Consider the following 16,587-nt stretch of genomic DNA (forward strand, 5'->3'; position numbering starts at 1 on the left):
TTCTAAAAACATTGTATTGTACTTCTGGCCGAACCTTACAATTTGTTGTTTAGACTATTCTTCTCTGTACACCAAAAGATAGACGTTCAAGATAGTGTCTGCATGTGATCATTTTCTGCCTGCCAGAATTTTAAAAACAGGATTTTTTTCTAAGGAGCCATCCACAAAGTATGCATGAATGAATAACTGAATGAATGTTTAACGACACCCCAGCACAAAAATATCACAAAAATAACACAAAGTATGCGTGCACAAAAATTGGGAAGTTTTAACCCCCCTCCTCTCATGTAGATTTGATCATTATTATCTCTTCCCCTAGGTACAGGCACGCATCAATCTTCCACAGTGAAAAATACATCTGATATAATTAGGAGCTTGAACTGCATCCACTTTACACCAAACTAACTAGTAAAAAAAATGGAGAAAAAAAAGGCATAGGTACTGTCAGGAAACCCTCTCTATACACACTTTGTATGTATAACCAGAACCCCCTTCCCTCCTCTCTTGGCATACTTACTTTATGGATGGCTCCTAAGTACATTGCAGAAAAAACAGAATCCTACTGAATCAGGAAGACGGGTTATTGCGTGCAAGACAAAGATATGTGAAAATTTTACTATTAAAAACAAAACACAATTTGTTTTGGACAGAAATACATTAAAATAATCTTAAGAGGACAAAATATATTTAATTCTCTCACTCTCTTTCTCTCTTCATGTGGAGAAAACCCAAACAACATTAATAGTGTTACAAAATGCATCAAGGTACAAGACAAAGCAAAGGAGATTATTTCCTCAAAGCATTATTTCCTCTCTTCCTTTCTTTCAATGTGGAGAAAATCCAAACATTAAAAGTGTTACAAATTGCATCAAGGTACAAGATAAAGCAAAGGAGATTATTTCCTCAAAGCTGTGATATAATATACATGAACTAATACATTATGTAGTTGTTAGCTCCATCTTTAATATAATCCACCACCCTAAACGATATCCTAAGCAAATATACAGAACAGTCTTTGCCAGGAAAGGTGAGTGATCACTCCCCTCCTCCAAACTTGCCTGGAAGTTTTAGGAGAGTGACAAATTGATTGTCTTAAATAAAAAAAATTCAATGCATTTTGTTTAAAACTTTCTGTGATTGCTTGCCTAGCACCATTCCAGGGGAGGGGTGGAACATAGCCCAATGGTAAAGCGCTCGGTCTGGGATCGATCCCTGCCAGTGGGCCCTTTGGGCCATTTCTCATTCCAGCCAGTGCACCACGACTGGGATGTCAAAGGCTGTGGTATGTGCTATCCTGTCTGTGGGATGGTGCATATAAAAGATCCCTTGCTATTAATGGAAAAATGTAGTAGGCTTTAGCTGCTAGACTATATGTCAAACGTACCAAATGTTTGACATCCAATAGCCAATGATTAATAAACCAATGTGCTCTAGTGATATTGTTAAACAAAACAAACTATCAAATTTTTAAACCATTTCAGAGGGATGATCTTAGTTCACCTTGATTCTGCTCGTGGCGAAGACTGTAAAAAAAAACTAAAACTAAAACTAAGTGCCTCTTACTCTCCATTAGAAATTATAGCATATAAAAATGCAAAGAAGAAATCCAACGAAAACATTGCCACTAAATGTATTGATTAAGAGACAAGCAAATAGCAAGTCGGTCAATATTCATTGTTGATTGATGTAAACTGATAATTGAATTTCTAAACAAAACAACAAGTCTTTTGCAAATGGAATTTAACATGGAAATCTTTTACACAAATCGATTCCAGAATTATGTTAAACTTCTGCCTCTGCAATACTTTTCATTGATTCAATGATAAAAAAGATAACGAACAGAATGCCAAACAAAAAATATATCATCATATTTAAAAAATCATTAAATAAAAAGCCGCCCCCCATGTCTAAATTTAATATGATTTGTTTTCTCTAATGAAATCCATCTACTCTTTCAGTGTATGTAGAGATCTCGCAGGCAGACAGAGTTGATTATATTCCATGCCGACCCATGCTCCATGATCTGCATCAATGACACAGGAGCGTGCCAATCTGAAGGGAAAACTGCATGGCAATCAGTGTGTAGCCCAGCTCCTAATTTAAACTTTAATACAACACACACATACTCGTAATGATGTCTTATTACCCCAATGATCTAAGACTGTGGGTTGTTCGCAGTTAACAACAATGCCAAGAGCGTACAAAATCAATATTGTTGATGTACACTTTCAGGAGGTTCTGACGCCATATAACCATAAATAAAATGTGTCGAGTGCGTTGTTAAATAAAACATTTCCTTCTTTCAGGAGGTTGAAAACGGATATCAAAAATTAATATGGTTAGGATGTTCATGAACGTGGTGAATGATCCCTTACAGATAAATATAATCTTTTCTCACTGTTTTATTCCCAAAGTTAGAATGCTTTTGTGACACTGAAAACTATTTGACAGGGCTGTAGCTAGTGGAGTGGGTGGGTGGGAACAAGAGGTAGTTGCCCCTCCCCCACAACAAAAAAAAAATCTGATAAAAATATTATTAAAATGATTACTGATATTGACATTTTAAGTATGTAACCTCTCTGAAGTGCCTGAAAAATGGTATTTAATAGCCTCTAGATTTCAAAATTTTCTTGTCTTGCTCATTCCATGCTCACTTGTTCCAAGAATTCATCCACCCACCCCCACCCCACACAAAAAATCCTTTCTACGGCCCTGTTTGAGACACAATAATACATTAAATTTAATGACAAAAACTGATGTGAGAAAAAAAAAGAAAAAAAAAAAAAAAAGTCTAAAATGAAAGCAATGAAACTGGTAACAAACTGAAAATGTGTATGTACATGTATAGTGCATTTACTATAATGGTGCATAACGTGGAGCACAACAGAATTAGACCAGGTCTGTACACGTGACTATCTGATATTAAGATGATGCATCCTTCCTGAAATAATACTAATGTGACCATCCCTCCAACAGCATTTGGCTTACCTTTGTTTGACTACCATTGATTTTTTTCCATTCAAAATTTTAGGTTAAAACCACACACACATGGCATGTGACATGCACACACAAAAAAAAAAAAAAAAAAAAAAAAAAAAAATGAAAGAACTGAAAATTATAACTGGAGGTAAAATTTAAGTGTGAGTGATTTTTATGTGTGTTGGGATAAAGCAAGCAATAATTTTGTTCATAGGTAACCCAGAGATTCGTTAAATTCCCGACAAATGAAATGAATCGTCTCATGAAATAAACTAGGTAACAGAGCTCTAGCAACTTGCTCAATATAATCTAATTACAAATAATGAAACCTACTAAATATAACCCATGTATGGGATTTTTCTAACCTCCCTATCTTTTGTCTGATAATAAACTTTCAAAAATTCTGAATGTAAAATGTTAAAATGACAGACATTAGTTTTTAAACACTACGATGTATTTTTCACTATTAGAATTTAGAGCCGTTTTTGATAAATGAAATCAATTTTTTTGTTTAGATTATTCACTTCCTTACATCAGAAGAGATTCTGGTCAGCCTGGTGTTTTTAATTCTAGGCTAAGACTGTCAACTGTCACGACAAAGTTAGCCAACTCGATGGTTGCGTTGTCATTTCCCCAACTCCCGACTTACGACGGGTACTCTCAGATTAACAACTAACGGGTTATACGACGAGAATCGAGTGCTCAGACTAGCATACGGACAGTCATAGAAGTCGAGACAGCAGAAAGTTGGCTGTTGGTAGTCTGATCCTAGCATTATATCATAAAATGCATTTTACATATTTAAAAAATGCACATACCTCTGAGAAGTAACGGTTATGGAGATGACCTCTAGTTTATTTTAAGAGTATTTACCCATTTCAACATCACAGACTCATGTTTCACTCTACTGTAACTTTATCCAGATGTGTTACAGGTTTGTAGATTAACCAAACATAGTGTCCATTTTAATGGGTTGAATCTAGGGTCTGCAAATTTAAGAGAATTTTAAGTGACACTTCAAACTACCCTGTACTTAATCACCTCGATATAACATATATATATATATATATATATATATATATTATATATTTGTACAAGTACAAAATTCCACACAGGAAAGTCTTCTTATTCGACAGACCACAAGAACTTCAGTACCTGCAAGAACAAATAATGAAAAATGTGTTATTTCATACAAAAATATCTAATATATATATATATATATACAGAACTTCACATACGTTGTTTTCGCTTCTTATTTATTGCACTCGTTTATTTTGCGCAAGAATATATATACCACGAGACAGTGTAGCGGTCGAGGGGCATATTCTTTCGCAAAATAAACTAGTGCAATAAATAGGAAGTGAAAACAACTTATGTGTAGTTCTGTATATATATATATATTAGATATAAAATTATTCATTGTGTTGTGTTCAGTACATTTGAACGGGCAAGCACTTACAAGCAATTTCATTTCCATCATATCACATTCATTTAGTGTTCGGTAACCCCCCCCCCCCAGAAAAAAAAAAAAGGGCCCACTTACAAGCAAAAAAAACCACCCGGTAAAAAAAAAAAAAAAAAAAAAAACAAACAACAACAACCAAAAACAGTTTAACAGGTGACTGCAAATGCTCGATCTCCTGAACAATGTATGTTTTTGTCATTTAAAATTGTTATTAAAATATATTTTCAGATGCGTAAGTGTTGTAAGTCTTCATGTAGTTTTTAATCTGAATCTTCTGAATTATCCCCCCCCCCCCAAAAAAAAATCTCCTGGTTTTTGAGTTTCATTCTCCTTCGATACAAAGGTCAGTTAATAGGTCTGCATTATGTTTGTAAAAGCAGGCCTAGACCAATTTTTTTTTTTTTTTTTTTTATATATATATATATTTTTTTTTTTACACATTACTATAACAGTGCAGACTTATTTGTAACAGTCATGTAATCGTTTGTGTGTAAAAATATTTCTTGTACATAAATAGCTTTCATTTTAATTTTCTCCCTATATTTTGATGGCCAAACCTGCCGCCTTTATTAGGGGTTTGTAATTACCTGTGCTCGTAAAGAGTGGAGACAATTACAATCCCCTGATGAAGGTGATGGCATGCTGCCAAGATAAATTAAAATGAAAGCGATTTATGTTCAAACTTTTCCCATTTTGGCATTTTCTCCTCGTGTCAATATGCTACCAATATGTATTCATTACTGTGAGTATGTTGTCAATGTTATAAATCTTTTGAGTTTCAGCCATCTTCTACTTTATGCCTGCCATGGAACCGTGGACTGGCGATGCCAGAACATGGATCCATGGTGGGCGTGCCTGAACCTTTTTGGAGAGGGGCACGTGAAAATAGTTCCACATTCCACTTTATGCCAATCAGGTTGGAAGTGTTTTTTTCTTCTTTTACATTATTTATACTGATGTGGTTCATCATTTCAGTTTTGCATTTACCATCATTAGACACCCAATAGCCGATGTATTTTTTGTCATGGGGTGTAATAAAACATCTATTCTATTCTATTCTTTTACATTAATAGCTATCAAATAGCTTGGAAAACACAATAATTTCCATGTTTATACGTTTCCAATAGTATTTCATTTCCTTGTGTATCATTAGTGCATCAAGGACTGTAAAACTAGAAGGGAAATGATTCTGTGTTGTACTTCGTTATACTCATCAGTAAAAATGTTCTGCATTAAATGGCCAAATGGTTCAAGCATGCAATGTTTGATGAACTTGATTGTCAGAACATCACTACCTCATACACAGTCGATTCCACTTAATTGCATATTGGTTTATAGAATAAATTTGATATTTGCATATTATACAGCTGCACAGAACCGTTTTGGCATTAAAATACACTGAACTCCACTACAAACATACCACCCAATTTCCAGTGGTTATTACTATAGAATGTGTTATATTGCTATAAAATACAATAACCCCAAACCCTACAAGAATTAATCCACTTATACCAAATATTTATCCTCTTATTCTTTTTACAACTACAAATCTGATTGGTGCATTTTCAATGAGGTCCAGTGTAGTATAAATTACATTGCTTAATTGATGGCCTTATAGGCATACATGTACATTAATTATTTGCATGTCAACCCCCCCCCCCCCTCCTCAAAAAAAAAAAGAAAAAAGAAAGAAAAAAGCACGCAACAACAAAACATGGTACACACAGGGGGCATCGTGCCTTTAACTAAAAAACACAACTTTATATCCATTATACAAGCACATCTCCATAAAACAACTGTCCAGTGACATAGGGACACCATGCAAATATTAAAGGAAATGTTTACATGCCCTGGTTCTACTGTTATCTACATTATACCTTGTGCAAGCAGATAACAGATCAATTAAAATATATGCTATAAATAGTGTGTACATTATCACGTAAGGTGACACAGATGATACAAAATCTGATATGAATATTAAAAAATACATACATACATACATACATACATACATAAATGTCTCAATAGCTCAGAGTGCATCATGGTTATTCTTGCAATTTGTGGGCGATTCAGTGCCACAGGTTCGAGTCCCAGCAACGGCATGGGACAATTTGTGAGGCCAGAAAGGATTTAATTATCCCCTGCATCAGTGCATTAATATCTATATATGTAACAGTCAACCTCGACATACATACAATATATAGATATTCATACAACAAAACATACATACATACGTACATATATATATTATTATTATTGATGAGACGATATGTGTTTCTCACCAACTAACCAGTAACAAGATGCAGTCTCTAGAATGTTTTTAATATCTATTAGTAGGCATTTAGAATAGATGATCAACTTTCATTTTCTTGATATAATGCACCATCCTTAACTTCTTATGGATCTTATTTACAATCTAGGCTACATTCTAAGTCACTGAATGCGAAATATACATCTGGCAGAACACCACAAAGAAATGTGTCTGCTGAATTCTTGTATAAGAGATAACATGAAAAAGTATGACAAATACAGCTCTGAAGAACTTGCTTTTTGCATCTTATTGAAAAACTGCTTTGGAAAATATCTTTGTTTGTTAATACATTGGAAGCTCTATAGTGATTACAAATAATATGTTTTAAGCCATTAAAAATGGCGGCCAGACTTGTGATTTATGTAAAGCAAATGGTATCTGCAGATGGTGAAAACACATGGGTTTTGTATACTGAATAGCAAAAGAAACACAAAGCATGGCTGTCGTTGATTTGTAATTAGAACAGGTTTACTTCATTAGTACAAACCTTCAGTTCTGGGAAACGACAAATGCTATACATAGAGACTATTATACCAGCTTGTGTGTCGTACTGATTTTACAAAACGAGTGGCAGGATTATTGTATTACCCGAGCAAGAGCGAGTGTAATACAGTCAAACTTGTCCTAGCAGTCACCTGTAATCAGCAGTCACCTGTAATCAGCAGTCACCTGTCTTAAGCGGCCACTTTTTTCCCTCCCAAACGATTTATAATGTAAATGCACTTGTAATAAGTGGTCACCTGTCTAACGCAGCCAGTGGCCACCTAAATTGGATCCCAAATTGCTAAAATACCTGTATTAAACAGCCACAGTAAATGTTTACTATTATATAAAGGGGATATTTTAACAACAGCGATAAGGCGCAGCAAATAACCATCAATTAAGAAAGTAGGACTCTGCAATGCATCTAACTGCCTCTGGGCAGGCTACCCTTGACATTCGTAAATTCACTTACTATGACAATACACCGCATGAAGTAGGAATTAAATAATTAAATAGAAAAAGAAAACAAACTTGCTGGGAACGGTTAATTTAATACATTCCATTTGCATTTTTTCTGTCATAAGTTGATTTATAGTCAACTGTGAAGCACACATCCGATGATTAGCAGTACAGACGGTAAAACAAGAAACAACAACAAATGTTTTAAAGACTATATATGTGGCAACCTGTAATCAGTGGTCACCTGTCTTAAGCGGCCACTTTCATCTACTCCCTTGTGTGACTGCTTAAGACAGGTTTGACTGTACATAAATAGTGACATGAAAGTTTCGTAAAATCAGTACAATTCACACGTGAGTGTAATAATTTCTTTATTATCCACATTATCCAAAATATTATTTTCACGAATAACAAGCTAGTGCCATGTCAAAACATTTTAAACGTAACTAAAAAGAGATGACGAAATGATATCATTTTTAATAAAAAAATAATGTAATTCGTTGTGGACGTGAAATCATTATGACACACGTGGGTCATACTGGTTATATTTCCCTGAACATCTTAAACTATGTGAATAATAAAAATCTGTACTTCTCCTGAATCTCAGTATGTGTTAATCTCTTCTTAAACAATAAAATTTAATCTTACCGTTAAAAATTACATTCGTGTTTCTTTTGGTATTCAGTATATTTTAATTAGAGGAAAATAAGACTGCAGGTTTAAATACTGCACTGAAAAACTGAGGAAGAAAAAACATGATGATGAAAATTATGTCTGAACTAAGAGAAGATGAGTGGGTGATTGTTGTGATGAATCATGCACCCTAGAGTCATTACATAACACTCATACTTCTTTAGACACAACTCTGGGGGATTTTTTTTAGTCACAATTGAAAATGACCTTCGACAAAATGTCTGGAAAAATTTCAAGGATGAAAGTAAGGATGACTATGTACTCAGGATTTTTTTATTTTATGGGAAACATTTTTTTGTTTGTTTCATAATTTGCAATCATCAGACAGAACACAATGGAAAATGTTTTTTTCTTCTTCTATATAATCATGGTAATGGCAGATTATGTTAATGAAATTTAAAAAAAAAAATAAAAATAAAGTTTGTTTTGTTTATGAACACTAGAGTACATTGATTTATTAATTACTGGCTACTGGATCTTGTATATGTACTCTTCCACAGACAAGATAGCACTTACCACAGTTTTTAATATACCAGTCGTGCGGCACTGGTTGAAACTGGAAAAAACAACCAGAGAATGAATGGACTGAGGGTGTTCAATCCTATGATCAAAGCACCTCAGGCGAGTGCTCTAACAACTGAGCCACATATAGATCCTACTCTTGTAAGTTAAAGTTTGTTTCAACGACACCACTAGAGCATACTGATAATTAATCATCGGCTTTGGATGTCAAACATTTTGTAATTCTGACACAAAGTCATCAGAGGAAACCTGCTACTTTTTTCCATTAGCAGCAGATCTTTTATATGCACTTTCCCCACAGACAGGACAACACATACCATGGCCTCGATCTGACCAGTTGTGGTTCACTGGTTGGAACGAGAAACACCCCATCAGTTCAATGGATCCACCAAGGTGATTTGATCCTGCGACGCAAACACCTCAGGCAAGTGCTCTACCAACTAAGCTACATGTAGATCGCACCCTAAGTGTAAGGTAGATAAAGTAACTGACATGTGTATATCCTTACAGTTCAAACATGTCTGTCTTTGGGTATTAACTCTGTCAGAAATGTGGCTGAAGATCATAAAAAGTGAGGGTTGAGATGGGGTCAAGCAGACAATTATCTGTCTGAGGTAGTTTACAACCAACAAAAAGCTCAAGCTAGGCTTTCTGCCAGAAAATATTTTAAAATAAAAAAATGGACCATATGTGACTTCCCCCCCCCCCCCCCCCCCAACTAGGTGGACATGGTTTTGAAATGATTTGAAATTGGACACAGCATTTCATGTACTTTAGACACATTTTAAATACCTGGTAGCTGTTATCTTTCTACTAATTTATCTAAAAATTATTTTAAAAATTATAAATGTTAATTTTACCTTCCGTGCCCTCTGGCAGAAAGACTGCAAGCAAGTCTATACATTATGCAGGCTTTCTGCCAGAAAATAGTTTGAGGGTACGTACATGTAATAAAAACAGATCGTAAGTGCCCCTACAAAATGGTTATGGGTCTGAAATATTTTGAAATTGGACACAGCATTTATATAATTTGACCTATTTTTCGCTCCAGCCTGTGCACCATGACTGGTACATCAAAGGCCGTGGTATGTGCTATCCTGTCCATGGATGGTGCATATAAAAGATCCCTTGCTGCTAATTGAAAAAGAGTAGCCCATGAAGTGGTGACAGCGGGTTTCCTCCCTCAATATCTATGTGGTCCTTAACCATATGTCCGATGCCATATAACCGTAAATAAAATGTAGTACGTCGTAAATAAAATAAAGTACGTCGTTAAATAAAACATTTCCTTCTTTCCTTATATAATTTGACAAATTTTAAACACCAGTTCTCTTACTATCATCTATCTAAAAATTAAAAAAAAAATTATATTCATCAATTTCCAAAATTTTGGGATACATAATTTTACCCTTCATACCCTCTGGCAAAAACCAATGATATTGGATTCACCCAAGCTTAGCAGTCTACAGAAAGACGGCTCAGACTGAAACTCAAGTGGGGCGGGCAAGGAGACATAAATAGTAAATATACCATATTGTTAGAGTAACAGTCATAAACATTTAATAGAGGAGAACTAAAATATAAAACAAAATCCTTTGTGGGGAACTAAGACCACCAGAGCTCATATTACAGCTTTATATAATGACATGCATACTCCATTCAGACAGGAACATAATTAAATATTAAATATGTGCTTGCAAATATCAATGGCTGCCGACTTGAAAGGTCCTGGACAAAGAGATCATAGAGTCATAACACCGTCTTACATTCCCAGAGGTGGATCTAGGTGGGGGGAGGCCTCAGGGGCCCGGGCTCCCCCTAAATTTTACGACAGTTATAATTTTATTATATATTAATTAATTTTTTTTACGATCCTCTCCAAACTCCCCCAAAGTTCCATTGGCATTTTGCCTAATGTCATTGCCCCCCCCCCCCCCCCAAAAAAAAGGATTTTCTGGATCTGCCACTGGTTCCTGTATTATCTACCGGGTACGCACTTGGCTGGGTCTAGCTCCGAGTGGGGTGTCAAACGTGTTGATAGTAGACATGATAGTAACCAGGTAATGGGGGATTAGATCGCTGGTGTTATAGCCCAACTAAATAAACAGGGCTTACTGGAGCAAGTAAACATGATAATTCAACCTGCCACAAATATACATAAAAATATTTCACAGGTTACCCTTTGTTTGGCTAAGGAGAGACTGATCCACCATATTATGATTAGGACATAAATCTGATAAATTACCTCCCCTCCCAGCACCAACCCTCACAAATCAAACATCAATATACACAAACATAGCAAACTGTTCTATTTCATATTTCATTCATGGAAAGTTATTTTCGTGCATATATATCCAATTAAGATTCAAGCACTCATTCCCAACCAGTGGTGTATCAGAGGCTATGGTATGTACTGTTTATATAAAAGATCCCTTGCTGCTAATGGAAAAATGTAGCAGGTTTATTCTAAGATAATGTGTGAAAAATTACTAAATGTTTGACATTCAATAACTGATGATTAATACATTAGTGTGCTCTATTGGTGTTAATAAAACAAACTTTAATTATATTTAAGAATTGTCTTCAGTAGTTCACTGGCCTCAGTAGTGTCGTGGTTAAGCCATCGGACATAAGGCTGGTAGGTACAGGATTCGCAGCCCAGTACCGGCTCCCACCCAGAGCAAGTTTTAACGACTTAATGGATAGGTGATGGCCACTACATCCTCTTCTCTCTCACTAACCAACTAACTACTAACCCACTGTCCTGGACAAACAGCCCAGATAGCTTAGGTGTGAGCCTATGACAGCGGGTTTGAATCTTAAATGGATATAAACATGAAAATAAGTTAAAAGGAATGAATGAATTAGATACACCTCAGAAAATGATGTCATCACGTCAAATGGGATGTTATTACTTAAAACAGGTCATAGAAAGGACATTAGAAACTGATTTATGTGTATTTTAACTAAATAAGTTGTGTTTTTGTAATTATAAAAAATGTTTGACATTTTTGGGTGTATTTATCAATGTACAACAGTCACAAATTTAGTATAATTTCACTTTTATTACCGTATGTGATTTTATACATTTTGTGACTGTTATACATCGATATATTCACAAAAACCAACAAACTATTCTTATATAACACTATTCTACCCTATTCATGCATCGAATTGAGGAAGAGTTATGTAATAACCCACATACAGGTTACCACAAAATACAGACCTGGGCCCATATTTTCGAAGCAATCTTAGCTTACGAAATCGTAAAATTATCGTAAGCTATGACGTCACTATGGCATGTGCTGTAGTGACGTTACACCCTACGATGGTTTTACTATTTCGTAGTACTAAGAGAGCTTCGAGAATATGGGCCCTGGGCCTCAAACTTAGCACTACTACTTTATTGTCATAAATACCTACCATGGCAAACGTAACTTTAAAATGTTTATTGTCAGCCTGTTTTACAATGTGGCACACCTTACTCAGGGCTTCTAGAATTTTTATAAAATCCACTAGCCATGGGATCAGTGATTTTAAAAATGTACTAGCCATGATTAAAAATTCACTAGCCCTACTTTACTTTTATTAGTTTTAGTTAAAGGGACATTCCCGAGTTTGCTGCATTGTAAGATGTTTCCGACTAATAAAATACTTCTACGATTAAACTTACATATTAAATATATTTTCTTGTTTAGAATATCAGTGCCTGTATATTCAATGTGCTTCTGGTTGTCTAATATTTGTAAGAAGCCCAAACTGGATTTTGTCTTCAAATAATTTTGTAAGTATGAAAAAAAATATTTTAGGAAATAAAATGAAATTTAACCCATTACTAATATTAGAATGATCAGAAACAAGTTTAATATACAGTCACTAATATTTTATGCAGAAAAATACATTTGATATATAATTACAATCGTTAAAAAGTCTCTGTTAGTCGATAACATCTTAAAAATTGCAGGAAACTCAAGAATGTCCCTTTAATACAATTTTACTAAATAATAGTAATAATCAGATATGTCACCTAAAGAGGGAGATAGAGCTTAAAACACTAACATTAGTGGGTTGGGTCGGGGGCAAATTATTCATATTTATAAAATACTTAACTGCAACATTTGACTATTTTTTTTCACTTGCTGTTGAGCATGGCAATATTAATTATTTACTAGCCCAACACTGAATATCACAAGCCATGGGAGTGGGGCTACTACCATAATCTAGAAGCCCCGTCTTACTATTACTTCAATACCATAGCCGTATATTATCGTTAATATATACAATTACACGAGTCAGTTGTAAGCCACTAAGTTATGTAGATGTCAAATGTAGATGATGACTGGGTGATTTTCTAAGAAGTGTACGAACTCGTTTGTGTTAAAATATGGGAGGTAACTCTCATGTATTATACATTCAGCAACTATCACTTCACAAATAAACTGGGTGATCAGAAAACTTCACCAAATTACCTCAAAAATGCTAAACCTATAGCTATTTTCCAACAAAATATCAATTATTACACAATTTGTTTTTGCCTAATTAAAATACAATTTGCCAATTGTTCCTAAAATTCGCTATTGGCAAATTTGGTGATTGAAAGAGCTAGCCATGCGATCCCAATGAATACATCCGAGATGCTCCGAATAGTCGGAAACCAACGTATTATTTAACTTATTCACCCAGTCCAGCCAGTGCACCACAACTGGTACATCAAAGGCCGTGGTATATGCTATCCTGTCTATGGGATGGTGCGTATAAAAGATCCCTTGCTGCTAATCGAAAAGAGTAGCCTATGAAGTGATGACAGCGGGTTTCCTCCCTCAATATCTGTGCGGTCCTTAACCATATGTCCGATGCCATATAACCGTAAATAAAAATGTGTTGAGTGCGTCGTTAAATAAACCATTTCCTATTTCCATTTCCTATTTATTCGCAGAGATGATTTTAATAGTTAGAGGAGTACTTACGACTACCGACTACCATCAAATTGCTTTATGGAACAGTTACGTGTGCTGGCCATAAAACACACCTAAGTCACTACAAATTAACCTTAGCTATGATTGTTTTGATCATTTTATTGTGACGGAACCCTGGTAACCTATAGGTGGATGTCCCATTTATCAAACTGACAATTCCCATTATCATCACCATAAAATCTAATTCACATTCACACTGATACTTTGTTATCCATTCATAGCACTGTTCTCATTGATACATGAATGTGCATTTTGTACAGTGAAACCCCTATAAAACAGACACCTACAGTAGCAAGTAAAAAGTCTGGTTTTAAGGGATATCTGGTTTAGAGAGGTTATTTTCTGAGATTGAAAACATCACAACACAACTGATAAATTTTCAGCTGTTGGGTTTCTTTTGTTTCTTTTAAATTAAGATTTCCTCCCCTGAGAACAAAGGAAGGAAGGAAATAGTTTATTTAACGATGCACTCAACACATTTTATTTATGGTTAAATGGAGTCAGACATATGGTTAAGGACCACACAGATATTGAGAGGAAACCCACTGTCACCACTTCATGGGCTAGGGCTCACCCTGTACATTGCCAAATTAGCCAATAGCTAATTTTTATACAAAATGGCTACAAAATACAGAACTTGACTAATAAAATATTCCTCAAATTAACCACATTTTAATAATTTTTCAAGGGAATAATCTACATTTCCGAAAATTGGCTAAACCAAAATTTGTTCTAGTGTGAGCCCTGATGGGCTACTCTTTTCAATTAGCAGCAAGGGATCTTTTATATGCACCATCCCACAGACAGGATAGTACATACCACAGCCTTAGTTATACCAGTTGTGGAGCACTGGCTGGAACGAGAAATAGCCCAATGGTCCCACCGACGGAGATCGATCCTAAACCGACCGCGCATCAAGCGAGCACTTTAGCACTGGGCTATGTAGTACTGTTCTTGACTTTCTTAACATATACATGTAGACATTATGGTAACCTCCTGCTAACCTGAAAAACTTTCTCAACTTATTTTTGATGTCGGAGTATTTCATAATCAGACATAAAGTTTGCTTTGCTTAACTACACCACACTGATTTATTCATCATCAACTATTAATCGTCAAACATTTGGTAATTTTGACATAGTCTTAAACAGGAAACCTTTTCCATTAGTAGTAAGGGATCTTTTATATGCACCATCCGAGACAGAAATGCACATACCACATCCTTTTCTATACCAGTCGTGGTGCACTGGCTGGAACAAGAAATTGCCCAAACCAACCGTACATCAAGCGAGCACTTTTAGTCTTCACTACTGGGCTATATTCCGCCCCATGCTAACCTGAATAACTTTCTTAACTTAATTTAGTATTTCATAATCATACATACTTAAAAACTTTACTTAGTTTCCAGTCATCTCAGTCAGTGAATGACAGGACATAGCCCAGTGGTAAAGTGCTCGCTTGATGCACAGTCGGTCTGGACTGTCAAAGTCAAAGGCTGTTCTGTCTGTAGGATGGTGCATATATGGAAAAATGTAGCGGGTTTCCTCTCTAAGACTCTATGTCGAAATGACCAAATGTTTGACGTCCAATAGCCGATGATTAATACATCAATGTACTCTAGTGGTGTCATTAAACAAAACTTTTTTTTTTGTAACAGTTAGTCAATGAAACTGCAGTGTTTGCATTGGCAAAGTTTAAAAAAAAAACTGAACCCTTGGGACAGGACACCTGACTGTTTGAAATAATCCTCTGACAAAATCGATGCTACATGTACGTCAGTAATTATATACCCCTAATAAAAAAACAAAACACAACAAAACAAATCATCGAAAAAAAAAAAATCAATAAAGCACAAGATAATGCACACTTTGTTATTTTTCTACAAGTACAATATTAACTGGTCATATAGAAAACCGTGTGTCACTGAACACTGGCAAACTACAAAAGAGACTGGGTAGGGTAGTGACATCATGCAAACAGACTGCTAAATAGTGATCCAGTATTGAATTTTGGGGTGGGAGGGACGTAGCCCAGTGGTATAGCGCTCGCTCGATACGCGGTCGGTCTGGGATCGATCCCGTCGGTGGGCCCATTGGGCTATTTCTCGTTCTAGCCAGTGCACCACGACTGGTATATCAAAGACCGTGGTATGTACTACCCTGTCTGTGGGATGGTGCATATAAAAGATCCCTTGCTGCTAAATGAAAAGAGTAGCCCATGAAGTGGCGACAGCGAGTTTCTTCTCTCAATATCTGTGGTCCTTAACCATATGTTTGACACCATATAACCGTAAATAAAATGTGTTGAGTGTGTCGTTAAATAAAACATTTCTTTCTTTCTTTGAATTTGGGGGTGAAGGTGGGTTTTTTAGGATTACATCAGATTCATAAACATGATTTAATATAGATATTTTGCGACTCATAATCTTAAGCATCAAACCCAGTATTCTGGGATTCATGGAAGCTAAATTCACAGCCAAGCAATCTATATGGCTTACTGTTAGGGATGAAGAATGTAGGTCAGGGGTAGAGCACTCTCCTGAGAGGTGGGACGTAGCCCAGTGGTAAAGCATTCGCTTGATGTGCAGTCAGTCTGGGATCGATCCCTGTCATTGGGCTATTTCTCGCTCCAGCCAGTACACCACGACTGGTATATCAAAGGCCGTGGTATGTGTTATCCTGTCTGTGGGATGGTGCATA

The 16,587-nt window shown here is 35.6% G+C and overlaps 1 protein-coding gene across 1 annotated transcript in view; it reads right to left on the reverse strand.

Annotated features, from left to right (window-relative positions):
- Positions 1-1,350: 1,350 nt before the first annotated feature.
- The window catches only part of LOC121368418 (F-box/LRR-repeat protein 5-like), a 72,164-nt gene continuing 56,927 nt past the window's right edge, over positions 1,351-16,587 (reverse strand). The window contains exon 10 of the mRNA XM_041493143.1: positions 1,351-4,134. The gene's annotated coding sequence lies outside the window, so the exon portion shown is untranslated. The remainder of the gene's footprint in view (positions 4,135-16,587) is intronic.

The sequence above is a fragment of the Gigantopelta aegis genome, chromosome 3, assembly GCF_016097555.1.
Source record: "Gigantopelta aegis isolate Gae_Host chromosome 3, Gae_host_genome, whole genome shotgun sequence".
In the NCBI taxonomy this organism is placed as follows: domain Eukaryota; kingdom Metazoa; phylum Mollusca; class Gastropoda; order Neomphalida; family Peltospiridae; genus Gigantopelta; species Gigantopelta aegis.